General features: G+C 50.7%; 1 protein-coding gene across 3 annotated transcripts in view; it reads left to right on the plus strand.

The window, feature by feature from the left end:
• Positions 1–6180: 6180 nt before the first annotated feature.
• FAM222A (family with sequence similarity 222 member A) overlaps positions 6181–13861 on the plus strand; it is a 106049-nt gene continuing 98368 nt past the window's right edge. For 2 of the 3 annotated variants that reach the window (XM_048821773.2, XM_048821774.2), the window contains exon 1: positions 6181–7082. The gene's annotated coding sequence lies outside the window, so the exon portion shown is untranslated. The remainder of the gene's footprint in view (positions 7083–13861) is intronic. The other variant, XM_048821772.2, reaches the window with a different exon arrangement.

The raw sequence follows: 13861 nt of genomic DNA on the forward strand, positions 1-13861 counted from the left end.
GCTTTCGCAACAGATGTTGGTGTTTCTCCTCTAATGAGCATTTTAACACCGGAATCTCTCTCGCCCCCTCAACTGGCAAGCAAAAAGCTTGACATATACCATCAGCATCAAAGTCACATGCCAAAAAACCCCGAACCCCTTTGCCTTCTGTCAGCCGGCTGCTGCTGCTGGAGATCTGCTCCTCGTGGGTCTGGTAGTATCGGTGTTCTCTGGGGAGATGGGTGTTCTTGGAGTACTCAGGTTGCGCTGACTGGATGGACGTGAAGGCATTTGACTTTTGGGTGCAGTGTCCCCTGGAATATGCTTATTTTCACCGTTCTCCAGACAACTCTGAGGACTCAGGAGATCTGACACCGGACAGGAGCGCTCCCTCCACTACCAGGAGATTGTTTTAACCAATGAAGATGAAGGCCTCTCGGTTGTATCTTCACCTAAGCCCACCTCCAAAGACCATCCATCTCCAGCATGTCTCCTGCAGAAGCTGCCTTTGCAAGGGACTGGAAAGCTCTTTGCATGGAGATGTTTTACCCAGCTGATGGGTTGGAGAAGGAGTTCCATTCTAGGTGCAACAGGTCAGTGACAGAACCCTCCCGCTCATGGGTGAGCACTCGCACACCAAAGGGACCTCTCGCACGAGTCCCTGCTTGTAGCTCAGACAGGTTCCCCGGTCCAGCCCAGCACAGAGCTGCAGCATCACAATGAACATGGCTTCCCCCCCTTCAGATGAAAGGTCCCACAGGGGGCAAGGGGACAGCTGAGAAAGGCAGCCTTCACATGCATATAAAAAGACATAAGTCAGGGCAGAGAAAGGGCCTCAAGATCTGGCCTGTTAATAATAAGGAGAAGGGAGACTGGATGGCTCAACGGGCTGGGAATAGGATACACAGCCTTCCATTTTTGGGTCAACAGGGTCAGTCAAGCCTGGACCATCCCAGGGGTTTTTGGTGTCTATGTGATGAGATGCTGGGCCTCAGCCCCAGTGCCCAGGGGGGCCAAGCGCCCACCACAATCAGCCCTTAGATTGGCAGAGAGGCCAAGGCCTGGATGGGCCATGGAAACTGGATTCCCCTGTCCCTGCTCCAGTGGGGTCCCTACGCGTCAGGACAGAGCTCTGCAGGGAAGCTTGCCCAGCAGCCATCCCTGTCACTACTGTGCAGAGCATAACAAGAGGGCGTCACGCTCCAGGGCTATTCAAAGGGCACCCGCTGACAAGCACTACACACAGGAAGATGACAGATTTGCAATGGGACAGTGAGAGACTCCAGGCCCGATCCTGTGAGGAGCTGAGCACCCGCAAGGCCCATTGACTCCAAACCTTGCCGCCTGGGGCCTTCCAGCCTGTCCTGGTTTCCCCCGGGCTGGAAATGTCACAAGAGGAGCCATTCTCATGGTAGGTCACTAAAGCAAAGAGAAACTTTTTTAAGACCATTGATTGAACTTTCCCAGCCCTCTAGGATGGGCTGAGGGCATGGCAGGGTCTTATGTTCTCAGAACACTTTGCCCTTCACTATGGCACACACAGGTGTGTGCAAATTGGCTCTGTTTTCTGGGAAACCCCACAGGAAATGAGAGAGATCTCAAAAGGCTTTCCCCAGGGCCAGGGGTGCAACAAGGCAGGAGGGGGGCCAGGCACCCCCCTTGGCCCCTGCCCAGAAGATGGAGGAGCAGCCGGGGCAAATTTAAGTGAGTGCCATTGCCACCTGTCTCCCGGGGCCACAAGGCCACTCAAATACAGGGCAGCTGGGCAGGTACCCTGGGCCCCTCCTTAGCAAACTTCTGGTTGCACCCCTGCCTGGAGCTAGCGAAGCCTGCACTCCAGGAAATACCATAGCAAATCACACATGGCTGTTACAAATCAATCACTAATGCTACTCCTGCAGTTATCTTTGAGGCCTCAACTGAGATCAGATCCCTGGGTGCTGGGCACTGCATAGACGCATAGTGAGCGACAGTCCCTGCACCCTTCCATAGAAGAACCAACAAGCTAACTAGACAAGACAGATAAGGTGGGGAAAGAAGGATTACTATCGCTGCGAGGAACTGAGACCCGAAGAGATGCAGTGACTCACCCAAGGACTCTGTGGCAGAGCTGGAATTGACCCTGGATCTGTAGCCTCGTCTGGTGTTTTAGTCAAAGACTATCAATCCAACGTCTCTTGGGCCCCACCAGTGAGGTGCTGAGCCCTCCGCTCCCATTGACTTCTGTGGGAGCATAAAGTGCTCAGCACCTGGCAGGAGAAAACCCAGCCTTAGATCCCACAGCAGTGTAACGGGGTATTTACCAGCTTCACACGCAGCGGCTGTGAGGTTGACTTAGTGCCTGGAGGCACTTTGAGGCCCTCCAGCACGCAGAGCTGTAGCAGCACAAGGCATTATCGATAATAAATCGTCAGAGTAGAAGGTCTCTCTCCATTTCTTTAATGAAAGGATCAGTTTCTCACTGTGCCTGGCCTGCAGGAATCAGCAGCCCGGCTGGTAGCTCCTCATCTGTGACTACCAAAGACAATATTAATTAAAGAGAAGGAGATGGCTGATTGTGACGTGAAGGCACATTCTCTCCCAGCGGGTCCTTCAAGCTTTGTTTGGTGTCTATATTGCCAGTATGTGAGGATTTTGTACAGGGCAAGAAGCAGTGATCCCAAATATCGATGGTGGGACAAATCAATGCTATCTCCTTTTTCCATGCCTATGCGCTCATTGATTTTTGTTGTTGTTGTTACCTCTCTGTTTATGTAATGTCTGAACTTTGCACAACTGAACCATTTAATGTGCAGAAAAGAGCCCTGTTGCCATGAAAACGGACCTCCAAATGACAGCATGAATGCTGAGATATCCCTGTTTTATTGGACCGTACTGAATGTATTTTAACCTTGATAAGTCAATAACTTTTCATACAAAAGGAGCCAAAGCAGATAGGCTTTCAGAGGCTTGAATGCATTTAAACTGGAGAGTAATGGCCTGGTTTTAATCCCCTGGAAATCTCTCTCATTCCAGGGCCAGTCATTTTCAGAGCTGACTGACATTTTGGTCAAAGAATTACAGCACACATTTGTCACAATGAGCGATGAAAATGCTCAGCAGTTTGGATTTCCTGTGCCAGTCAAAAATAATTATATTAAATTTAAGGGATGTTGTCATCTTACATATTGCTGACCAGATTTTGCTCTCAGTTAAATCTAGAGTAACTCCCCTTCCCCAGTGGAATCAAGATCAGAATCTGACCACATGTGTTTAAAACCTTTGGGCTAGATTCCCAACTGGTATAAGGGGGTTTACGCCAGCTGGGGATCTGGCCCATACATTATTTGTGCTAAAGCTGAAGGACTTTTAAAAATCTTTATCTTTCACCATTGATGGAAGCTTTTTGCTTGTTTTTGCAATTTACTTAGCTTGAACATTGAAATTAAACTGGTCAGTTTCATTTAACATTTATAGTCAATTTCACTTTGTGGGTCTCATTCATTCCCAGGATAATGTGTGTGGGTTCCCAACATTGTTGGGAAATATTTATGTAAAAAAATAGTTCATTCATTTTTCTTTTTTAATCATGGAAACATTTCTATCCTGTAAAAGCATTTGTATTGCATATCTACATTTTAGGTTGAAACTGCCTGACAGACTAATACAGAGTTAAAATGTTCACCTGATTCAAAAGAGACTTTTTCCCCAGCAAACACACTGCAACGCTTCCAAGTGCCAATGAGTGACTCCAGGTAGTTAAGACATTTCTGTGGAAAAATGAGGTTTCCTTTTTTTGTACTGAATATAAAAAGCTCTTTCTATCTGACTTATTAATAGCCTTGATTAAATTATCTTTGAACAATCTATTTCCTATTCACAAACGTATAATAGTTTTTTTTCTAATCTCTAGCCTAGACTACAACATAGAAAGGAGATAAACAAGCAATTGCAGATTTATAAAGTTGCACAAGAACCTAGTGAATATGCTAGCAAAAAGAAAGAAAGAAAGAAATGAAACAAATGAATAGTATGAATAGCCCTGCTCAAAGATAATGTATTCAGTATAATGTATTTTCATAGGGAGGATAATATGTGTTATAATTACACAGAGAAATCACTCTCCTGAAAGCATATCTAGCTATAATTTTATTATAATTTCTCAACCTTAACGTTCCCTGGATGGGAACTAGTAAGAGGGAATCTCCAGGGGTTTGGAGATTTGGTTCCTTATAAAAATATGCCCAAAATTTCAGTACCTAAACTATCCTAACTCCCTGAAGTCTGCAAAGATGAATAGGGCTTCATTGAGAAAAAGGAGCTAGAAAGACTGAGAGGACAAGCCAAGGTATTTTGAAACTTCTGCTTCCTGTTCTGACCTATAACAGAAAACTCAGAGTTTCCGTGAAAACAAAAAATAATAGAAAAACTGAGAAAGTCACCTGAACTATTTAGCATCTCCATCAAGGTGCTGCATGAGTTTGGGTAACTGTCTGGGAGTGGGAAGATCTTACTGTATCTGGGTTTGTCTGCACCTGCTTAGAATGCCTTGAACTTATAAGGGATGTGCTAAATCCTCTGTCACTTATTGAAATCAATGACAGCTTGTCCACTGGCTTCAATGAGCCTTAGGATCAGGGCCTAAATCAAGACTGGATGTTTTTCTAAACGATACACTCTAGTTAGGCTGGATGCAGGAATTATTGGCAGAAATTCTTTCACACATGTTATGCATGATGATAAGAGTCCCTTTTGGTCTTAGGGTCTATTCAGTCTATGAAAACGCTGGCCACTTGAGGTGATTGTGCAGCTTCTCCGTGAAAATGTTGCTGGCAAACATCATGGAGCAATGAGTTGGCCCATTGTGAAATGATTAGCCCCATCAAGGCAGACAGCTGTCATTCATTTACTCCAGGCTCTTTGTGCCAGGTCTTTCCTGCTTCTAATATCTAGATTGTCTGTAAGATGAGAGCAGAAGATTTACAGCCTTAGTTCAGACCTTATGTGTTTTACCAGCAAGACGTCAGTGGCATGAAGTTGCATGGGAAAAAGTGTCAAGGGGAGACCCATGCAGATGAGACGATAACATCCTTCTGGGAAAATGGTTGGCTCTGGGGATTGGGAATGGGTTCTATGGCCTTTTATCTCTATGTAATCAGTCTTACTTCACTGTGAAGAACTTTTTGAAACAATAATTACAGAGAAGAATTATAAAGCATCTAACTGGTCATGCTGTGATGGGGAAAACCAGCATGACATCTGTACAGGAAAATCATGCCTCTCCAATCTACTAGAGTTCTTTGGAATGTTAGCAAACTAGTGGATAATGGAGAGTCAATAGATATAATTTATGCAGACTGTCAAAAGCCTGTGAAGAAGTCCCTCACAAGAGTCTATTAAGGAAACTACGTCTCACCCCCTGACTATGTATTGTCATGGATTAGAAACTGGCTAAAGCACAGAAAACAGAGAGTAGGAATAACTGGACAATGGGAGACTAAAGCTGATGGATGCTGGTTGGATGTGCTGCAGCCATCCCTGTGTTCCAGTTACAAAACCATCTGCTAGAATAGTATAGCAGCTGGCTTGCAACCCATTGAGCCTAAAGGATGTCCAGAATGGGACCCCCAAGATTCCTGGAGGAGCCCCACAAGTGATGCCTCAGCATCCCCTAAACGCCTTGCCCAGGAGCACCCCTCCCATAAATCCCCTTCCAGGTGATCCCCAGCGGGTCCCCCCTCAAGATCCCATGTGCCTCAGTGTCTCTCCCAGGAGCATACCAACAGGGCCGTCCCACGGGACGCCCTGCCCAGCAGCCCCCGTCCCAGAGTGCTGTCAATACAATGGGCCCGGCCTGAAGGCAGGGGTTGCAGCCCCCCTGCGGACTACGACTCCCAGATTGCCCCGCGGCCCCCAGGCAGAGCCCGGGAGGGGGCTAATGGCGCGGGGCATGCCGGGGCCTGTAGTCCTGAAGGGGGCGGCCCGCGGCCTGGCTGCCTTTGAATTTTGCCGCGAAAAGAACGCGTGGCAGCAGCCCCGCCCCCGCAGGACGCTACAGGGCGTCACCCTGGTAACGGGCCGGGGAGGGGGCGGGGCTCAGCCGCGTGCGGGTGCCGGGCCCCGGCTCCGTCGCTCAGTGTCGCCGGAGCCGCGCGCCGGGCAGGAGGGGGAGCCGCGAGCGGGGCCGCCGGGCCGGGGAGGGGGCGCAGCCGGGCCCGGAGCCGCCGCTGCAGCCCGTGCGTGCGGGGCCCGCCCCGGTGCAGGCAGGAGCCGCCGCCGCCGGAGCAGGCTGGGCGAGCGGGGCCGGAGCTGGTGCATCCCCGCCGCCGCCCTCCTCCCTGCAGCCCGGGCAGGAGGCGGCGCAGCCGGGGCGTCCCCGGGAAGGGCTGAGCGAGCCGGGGCTGCTTCCTCCTCGGCGCCCGAGCGGGGCTGGAGCTGCCGCGACCCCTCCGGAGCGGGGGCGCGGGCCGGCGGCGCGTCCTCTCCGGCCTCGGCCGCCTGGCGATGAAGGGCTGACGGGGCGCGGAGGCGCCGGAGCTGCCGCTGCCTCCTGGCCGGCCGGTTGGCACCGAGGGCTGAAGGCACCGGGCGGAGCAGGCTGCGCAGAGGCGGGAGCCGCGCCGGATCCTCGGGCTCTCCCGGGCGGCACACAAAGAAACCCCCCCTCCCTGCAGAGAGCGCGGGGACCCCCCCAGGACCAGCCGCCCCGCTGCTGCGGGGCCCCCAGGATGTAACCCCCCCGCCCTGCCCCGCCCGCCCGCCGCCCTTCTTCTCTGCGCTGGAGACTGCAGGCGAGGGGGGGACCCCGCTTCACAACGCCCGTGCACCCGCCGGAGCCACTGGCCTCCGGCTCCCCCCTGCTCCAGCGCAGCCCGCGGTCCGCTGCCCCCGGAATAGCGACCTGCGCCCCGCCCGCCCCGCCGCTGCCCCGGGATGGGCCTTTCGTACCCGGCGTGACGCCCAGAGCCCGCCCGGGCCCCGGGCCAGGATTTGCCCTTTCCCCGGGCAGGATTTGGTCGCTGTTGTCAGGGATTTACCCCCCGCCCCCGCCGCCGGTTCATGGCCGCGGGGCTCGCTCCGGCCTGCAGCGTCCTGGAGAGGCGGCGCCCGGCGCAGCGCGGATGGTGAGTAGCGGGCTGGGCGGCGGGGGAAGGCGGCTCCCGCCGGGCTGTCTGCCCGCGGGCCGGGCGGGGATCCGCGCCCCTGCCCCGGGCTCCTCCGCCCGGCATCTCGCTCCTCTCGCCGTGCCCTGCCCCGGGCGCCAGGCGGAGCCGGGCTGGGCTGGCTCGGCGTCGGGGGCAGCCGTGTGGCCGCGGTCGGGCCGGCCGGCGCGGAGCTGGCCCCGGCTCCCCGGGGTGTGGGGCCAGCGGGCGGGGAAGGGGGGCCAGCCCCTCCCGGGCAAGGGCGCCCCCGACCCCGCTGCCGGCCGCTGCCCGGGACCGGACTTCGGACAAGTGGGACCCCTGGCTGTGCCGAGCCCGGGCCGGGGGGGCACGCACGACTCCTCTCCATCGCGTGTAGCCTCGGGGCGCCAGCAGCTAGGGTGACCCGATGTCCCGATTTTATAGGGCCGGTCCCTATATTGGGAGCTTTTTCTTATATAGGCTCCTATTTCCTCCCCATCCTCTGTTCCGATTTTTCACGCTTGCTGTCTGGTCACCCTGCCCCCACCCAAAGTCCCCCAACGCCGCCACCTGCCCCAGCGCTGCTCCGGCTTCTTCCTCCCTGCGGGGTCCTCCCCCGGGGCCCAGGCCGCGGCCGGGTCAGTGAGTGCTAACTTGGCGAATAACTCCCCCTGCTCCCGAGTCTTCGCACCCTGTGCTCCCAGGGCCATGCAGCTGGCACCTGCCACGGCTTCTTCTCACCCAGCTGTGAACTGCCCCAGGGTGTCACCCAGCCCGGGAGCCCTGACTGGGTGCAGTGCCTGGAATGGAAGCCTGGAAACCCAACTAGGTGTTGACTCTTGGGGGGGGTTGAGAGAGAGAGAGAGAGAGAGATGGCTTCTCCTAAATACCTGCCACTGGCTCAAAGCATGGGACCGGCTTGGATCTGTGGTGGAAGACGCCCCCCCCCCCACACACACACAAGGGGCACATGTGAACCCAGCGATGTCCTCTTCCTGCTACATTCTTTTGTGTGGTTGAGCCGAGCAGCTCTGACTCTGTTAACACAGGCTGGGCCCCTCCTGTTGGGACCTGGGGGATGACCTTCTGGTATTTTTAGCTCTGAAAGGGGCTTCTCAGCTTAATGAGGAGCAGTTGAAAGGTTATGTCCAGTGCTAATAAACCCCAATGACATATTAGACGACACAAACTGGGACAGCTCAGGCAGATTTACCTGCTTAGATTGTTTCAAGGAGAGCTCTGGCGTATTCAGGATTGCTTTCTTTCTCAACAAGCAGCGATTATGTATTTCTTTCCTCTTAATTTCATCTGTCAATTCAGTGATGAAACCAGAATGTTGTTTTTTTTTCTCCTTTTTCTGTTGGCTGAACTACTGGATATGTATTTGATGCAAACAGCTCTCTCCTTAAAGGACCATGTCTCTTTAAGTTTTCCCCATGAGACAGAGATGGATAGTTTATTTCCATATATATTTTATATATATTTCTAGTTTCATCACTGACCCTGATGGTGTGGAACTGGATTCTTACAGGAAAAATAACCCACCTGTTCTTGCTGCTGTTTTTCTGCCTAACATCCGGATCCCTTGGTAGCTGTGGAAACACTTAGGTTGTTGCAAACAGAATTCATGAGAAGGGAAAAAACGTGAAATATTTAATGCCAGCCCCTGTGTTTATATGAATATCACGAGTAACAAAGAAGGAGAACAAAACATTTGAGAAATCTTCCTCTTTAGAAGCCGTTCTCACACTTCTAGCTCTCTCCACTTGGTTATCGACAGACCTGTCTTCAAACCCAACAAATTTCCTGAAATGCATTCAAACTAGCTCTTGGGTAGAGAGAGAATCCCCCATAATATCTCCTATAACTTCAGTGTAGGGAAATTTGAACTGCCAGAAGCAAAGCAGAACAGCCTGCAAGAGTTAAATGGATAACACTGCTGGGCATTTTGTGGCTTCCCGCTGTTTAAGCTGAGGTCAGTTCCTTTCACATGACCAAGGATGATCAGAATATCTTTCCTATCTGGCTGAGCAGAGAACAGAAAGTTAGAGGTGTTCCTAGTGCCAGGTACAAAGAACCTGTAAGAGCATCTAAATCTAGCTTTGAGGAGAGCTGCCAAATAAAGACAATTAAAATGCTAAATATGCAATGTTTTAATATTGAGCAGTCCAAGTCAAAGGTCCGATGTCTGATGGCACTTGCTTATCGGGGAATGTTTAGGATGTCCAAAGCAAAATACCCAGGGTTTGCTTCATCGCTGTAAATTTAGTTCCAGGGAAGAACAGGAGTGTAATTTTAAAATGGTATCTTGTGTTTGTACTGTGCCAAATGCCTGTAGGGGAGATGATCTGACTGGATCAAATACTCAGGACATTACTGGCTCTTGATGCTTCAAGATACTGACAGTATTTGGTCTCTTACAGCACTGTGCATGCCTCATTCCCTTTGTGTGGCTTCTCTGACACTTAACCTGTGTGCCAGTTACCTCTCCTTGCTTGGTTGTCACGACGGCATATTCCTAAGGGCAGAGCACGCACAGCTATAACATGCTTTTGCCCAAGGTGGTGGCAGTGAAGGTTTAAAATTCCAAGGTTTGGTTCTGTTCTCTTTCAGCTCGGTAAGTGTCCCCGGTTACTGCAGTGGGACGAATGTTGAGCTTAGAGGAAGGATCTAGTGTTCATGGCTTTCCTTGGCTCTAGTGTAGACTTTTTAACTATAGGGCTTGTGTTTTCATTTATTGATAAAGATGTGTGTGTGCTGGCTCGGATTCTGACCAAATTAATCTTGTCACATTTTGAATGAAACCCAGTGAAAGGCATATGTTAGAAAATGTATTTGTAAGTCACATGTCTTAGGCACCTCTCAGGTTCCCATTCTGAGCTTGCACTACTTCAGGTAGCTGTGTAGTGCATTCCTTAGTAAATGGCATGCATAAGTGATACACACAACAAAATTGCAAGTGACTGGTTTAATAGAGGGGAGTGTCTTTCTGTCCGCGCAGTGTCAACTCATAATATACATCTGACGTTTTTAAGTGAACTTCTTAAAAGTACATTGCTTGCTAGAAGAAAATGTAACCTGCCAATAGCTTTCACATAACAGGTATGACTGCAAGGGAGAGAAGAGGAACTTGTAATGTTCCTAACAGACATGGCCAATTACTGGAGGAAAACAGGAAATGCAGCAGAAGTGTAACCCATTTATGCACAAGAGGACTTGTCAGATGTACTCGTTAAGGGGAAAGATTGGCTGGGGCATTTGAGTTTGATAAACAGCTTTCCAGTGTGTGGATTCCCTCACTTAGCTTCTCAATTTAAGAAACTGCAAACATATAAAATAGAACTGATGTGTTAGGGAACGTTTGAATCTAGTCTGGGAAATCATTTGTTGACTCTTTTTGGAAGATTCTTATGTGCTGGGGGTGTGTGTGTGTGTCTGAATTAGGTAAGGGTGCTTTGATCCAATTAGCAGGAAAAGCCTTTCTTTTGTCTTTCTGAGTCCCTACTGGTTAAAAGGGGAGGAAGCCAATCTTGGTCTTTAGGAACTTGGCATTCCTTCCTGTCCTTGCATACAGCTTCCTTGCCAGTTTAACAGTTGAGTAAATACCAGTGCAAGTTCTTTTCTCCGTTCAAGCTGCAAGATATGTTCAGTAGAAATAAGACCAATCATTAAACATTTAAACATCTACGTCTCTGAATATTTATCCCAAGGCCAGAGTAAAGAAACCTATGGAATGATGTGATTGGTCAGTTATTCTGAATAGAAACTAGAGTGGTTTTTAATGGCTCACTTTCTTAGCTAGGCGCTGATTTCTTTCCCCCTATTGACCTGCGGAGAACAAAAGGTCCCTGTTAGGAAGCCGTGGAACCCAATTTGTAGCTGCGCTGTGTACTTCGCTTTCTGTGATGGTCTTCAGATATGCTAAAAGAAAAGGAGGACTTGTGGCACCTTAAGAGACTAACAATTATTTGAGCATAAGCTTTCATGAGCTACCATCGAATGCATCAGATTTGCTGTGGTTCTTTAGAGCTTTCGGAGGGAATCTCTGATTTGGGTGCTCTCTCGTCATGGCTTTCTATGGGTGGGTAAATATCACAATTTGCTGTCCGTTCTGAGACTGGGGGTAGGAGTGAGCTATCCCAGGTGTTTGAGGGTGATCCCGAACACCAGGGGTGCTGGAACAGTTTATGTCGTGGGGGTGCTTAGAGCCACTGAACCAAACTGTAGGGGCTGCGGCAGCCCCCCCCCCCCCCCCAGTTCCCACACCTCTGTCTGTGCCTCATGAGTTAAGAACTTCTGCTTGCCCATGATGCTGCTCTTGTGGTATCCTTGAGTAAACGTAGCGCGTAGCCCTTGTGGGAGGTGCTGGTGCCTGGGGTTCCCCAGTGATCTTCAGCACAGGTGTGGCGTGGTCAGCAGCAGTGCCGGCTTCTCCCTGCACAGCCCGTCAACTTCAAGCCTGACCTGGAGCGGGTGTCCCTAGAGGGAGTTTACTGCTTGCCTTCTCTGCTGGAGAGATGATGTCCCCGGGCGCTGACTGAGCCCCCAAATGCTTCTCTCACAAGCCACCAAACAGCCTGCCGGCAGCAATGGCACCTGATCTGAGCTGGCCCTGAACCTGTGGCTGATGGGTGCCCAGTGGCCGTCTCTGCAGTCACCCTGTACTCTTCTGTTCCAAGCAGGGCCAATGTAGGGCGCTTTCTTCCCGGGCCTGATGCTCTGGGCCTTTCTGTTGCAGCAGCGGCTGGACTTTTACAGTTGGCTCGTCTTGGTGCAGCAAGCTGTGGCTGAACTCCTTTGTTAGCGGTGGGTGCCGTGCCAGGCCACCTCACCCTTGCACACCCTGACGCTCGCACGCCCTCTGCTAGTGAGTCCTAGCCAGAGGCACGGCAAACTTGGGTGATCTGACGGTCCGGATAAATGTCCAGTAGGGACCAGCACACACTTCCCCCAGTCATTCTTTTCCCCCACCTGCTTGAACAGGTGTCTCGAGGGGTGGTTTGAGAGGGTCCCTAGAGCAAGGTGCACTGTCTGACTCACAGATCCCCGAGTAGGAGGCCGAAACACTGGAGCACCTCGGACACAGAGGTAGCTGTATCTCACGCAGCTGTAAGTAAAACGCTGGCCTCTTCTAAAATCCTGTAACTAAACTCCGTGGCCAGATCTCCAAGATAATTCATCATAATACCCGGCTCTTACACCGCACCCTGTGGGAGCTGTGACTGAGCTGTAGTTGTAGGTTGGTGGGGGAGTGGGGGATTCGATTTTTATAAAGCCCAGTCTGAGGGAAAATGCAAGTCCCTGCATATTCCATTTCCTTGTTTCCCCAGTAATGTCAGATATTGCGGTTTGTTTGGCCAGTGCTTCCGTTAGTGGGTTTTCCCCTCCCTCATCTTAGTTAGAATTGGGTTTCTAAAAGCTTTGCCGGGCGGGCGAGAGTTGTTTACGGAGTACCAGTCTCACCAGCACTTTACGGTGAGTAGAATGCATGTGCACTAGTAAAATACACATGCATTGCAAGCATGAGAGATGTGTATCTACAGGGTTGATCTGCAGCTGGGCTGGGATCGGGCTGGCCTTTTTGCTTGTGCCACCCAACTGCCTGGTGGTGGGTATTTGGATTTGCAGCCGCAGAAACACATCTTTCCGAGCAGAGACCATGCTCCCAAAGAGGGAGCCCGTCCTCCTGCAAGTGATTGTGGAAATTGATGTACTTCTGCAGCACGCATGCATGAGAAAATAAGACATTTCTCCTTTCTCTTGTGCCTGCACATTCCTCAAAACCCTAATATTCATGAAAGGTAATTCAATCAAACCGTGATTCCTATCAGCTAATGCAGCAAAGCTGGCACAGGGTGAGAATGGAAGCCAGGAACACAAAAGCCCTGTTTTATTACCTCCTGCTTGCCTCAGAATTGCTTTTCTCCCTCGAGTGAGCTGGCTAAAGCTGGCTTTATTATGTTAACCTATTTGCGTGTCAAGAGCTATTGTGCCTCTTTTTATCTGTGTTTGTATTTGCTCGGTGCAGGGAAGAAAAGGAGGAGGCGAAAATGGCTGGCTGGTCAGTGCTTTGCACTCTGGGGGCACTGATTGGTTGCTAAGTGATTTGCATCCCCGGTAATCACTTTTATCTCAGAAGGATGTCGTGGATAATTATAAGCCTACTGACATCTTTTGAAATCTGCCTAATGGGTGTTTTAATTTACATGGGGAGAAGGGGCTATTTGCGTTGCTCTGACTACAGGTTGCGTGGGTATATAGTTAAAAAAATTATTTTCCATGTAAAGTGGAAATGGCTCCCTGGGAATTTAGGACTGGCAAAGCCCCACCCTGCAGAGAAACAGAATGAACCCAAAAGCTGTGGCCCTCTGGGCACATTGTGACTTCCATTTATAGTGAACCTCTGCCTGGAGTGAAAGCGTGGTTGATTCTGTTTCCCACTCAGGGTTGTCTAGTACTGTATGTCCCAGTAAGAGCTGACTGGCTTGGCGTGGCCTTGAATCCCCTATCTGATGATCATCACTTTCCATGGATTTTTTCCACTAGGGCTGGGGGAGTGCTTCTCCTTTCAAAAAAAGAAAAGGGGGACTTGTGGCACCTTAGAGGCTAACCAATTTATTTGAGCATGAGCTTTCGTGAGCTACAGCTCCCTTCATCGGATGCATGTTCACAAATTGAAGCTTTGTGTGTTAGGACCACTCCACTCCATGAATTTCTCTTAATAAATATACAGAGGCAGCAGGCTGGTAGCAGCGCCATTCTGAGAGATTGCTCGTCCT

The sequence above is a fragment of the Caretta caretta genome, chromosome 15 (genome assembly GCF_965140235.1).
Source record: "Caretta caretta isolate rCarCar2 chromosome 15, rCarCar1.hap1, whole genome shotgun sequence".
Taxonomy (NCBI): domain Eukaryota; kingdom Metazoa; phylum Chordata; order Testudines; family Cheloniidae; genus Caretta; species Caretta caretta.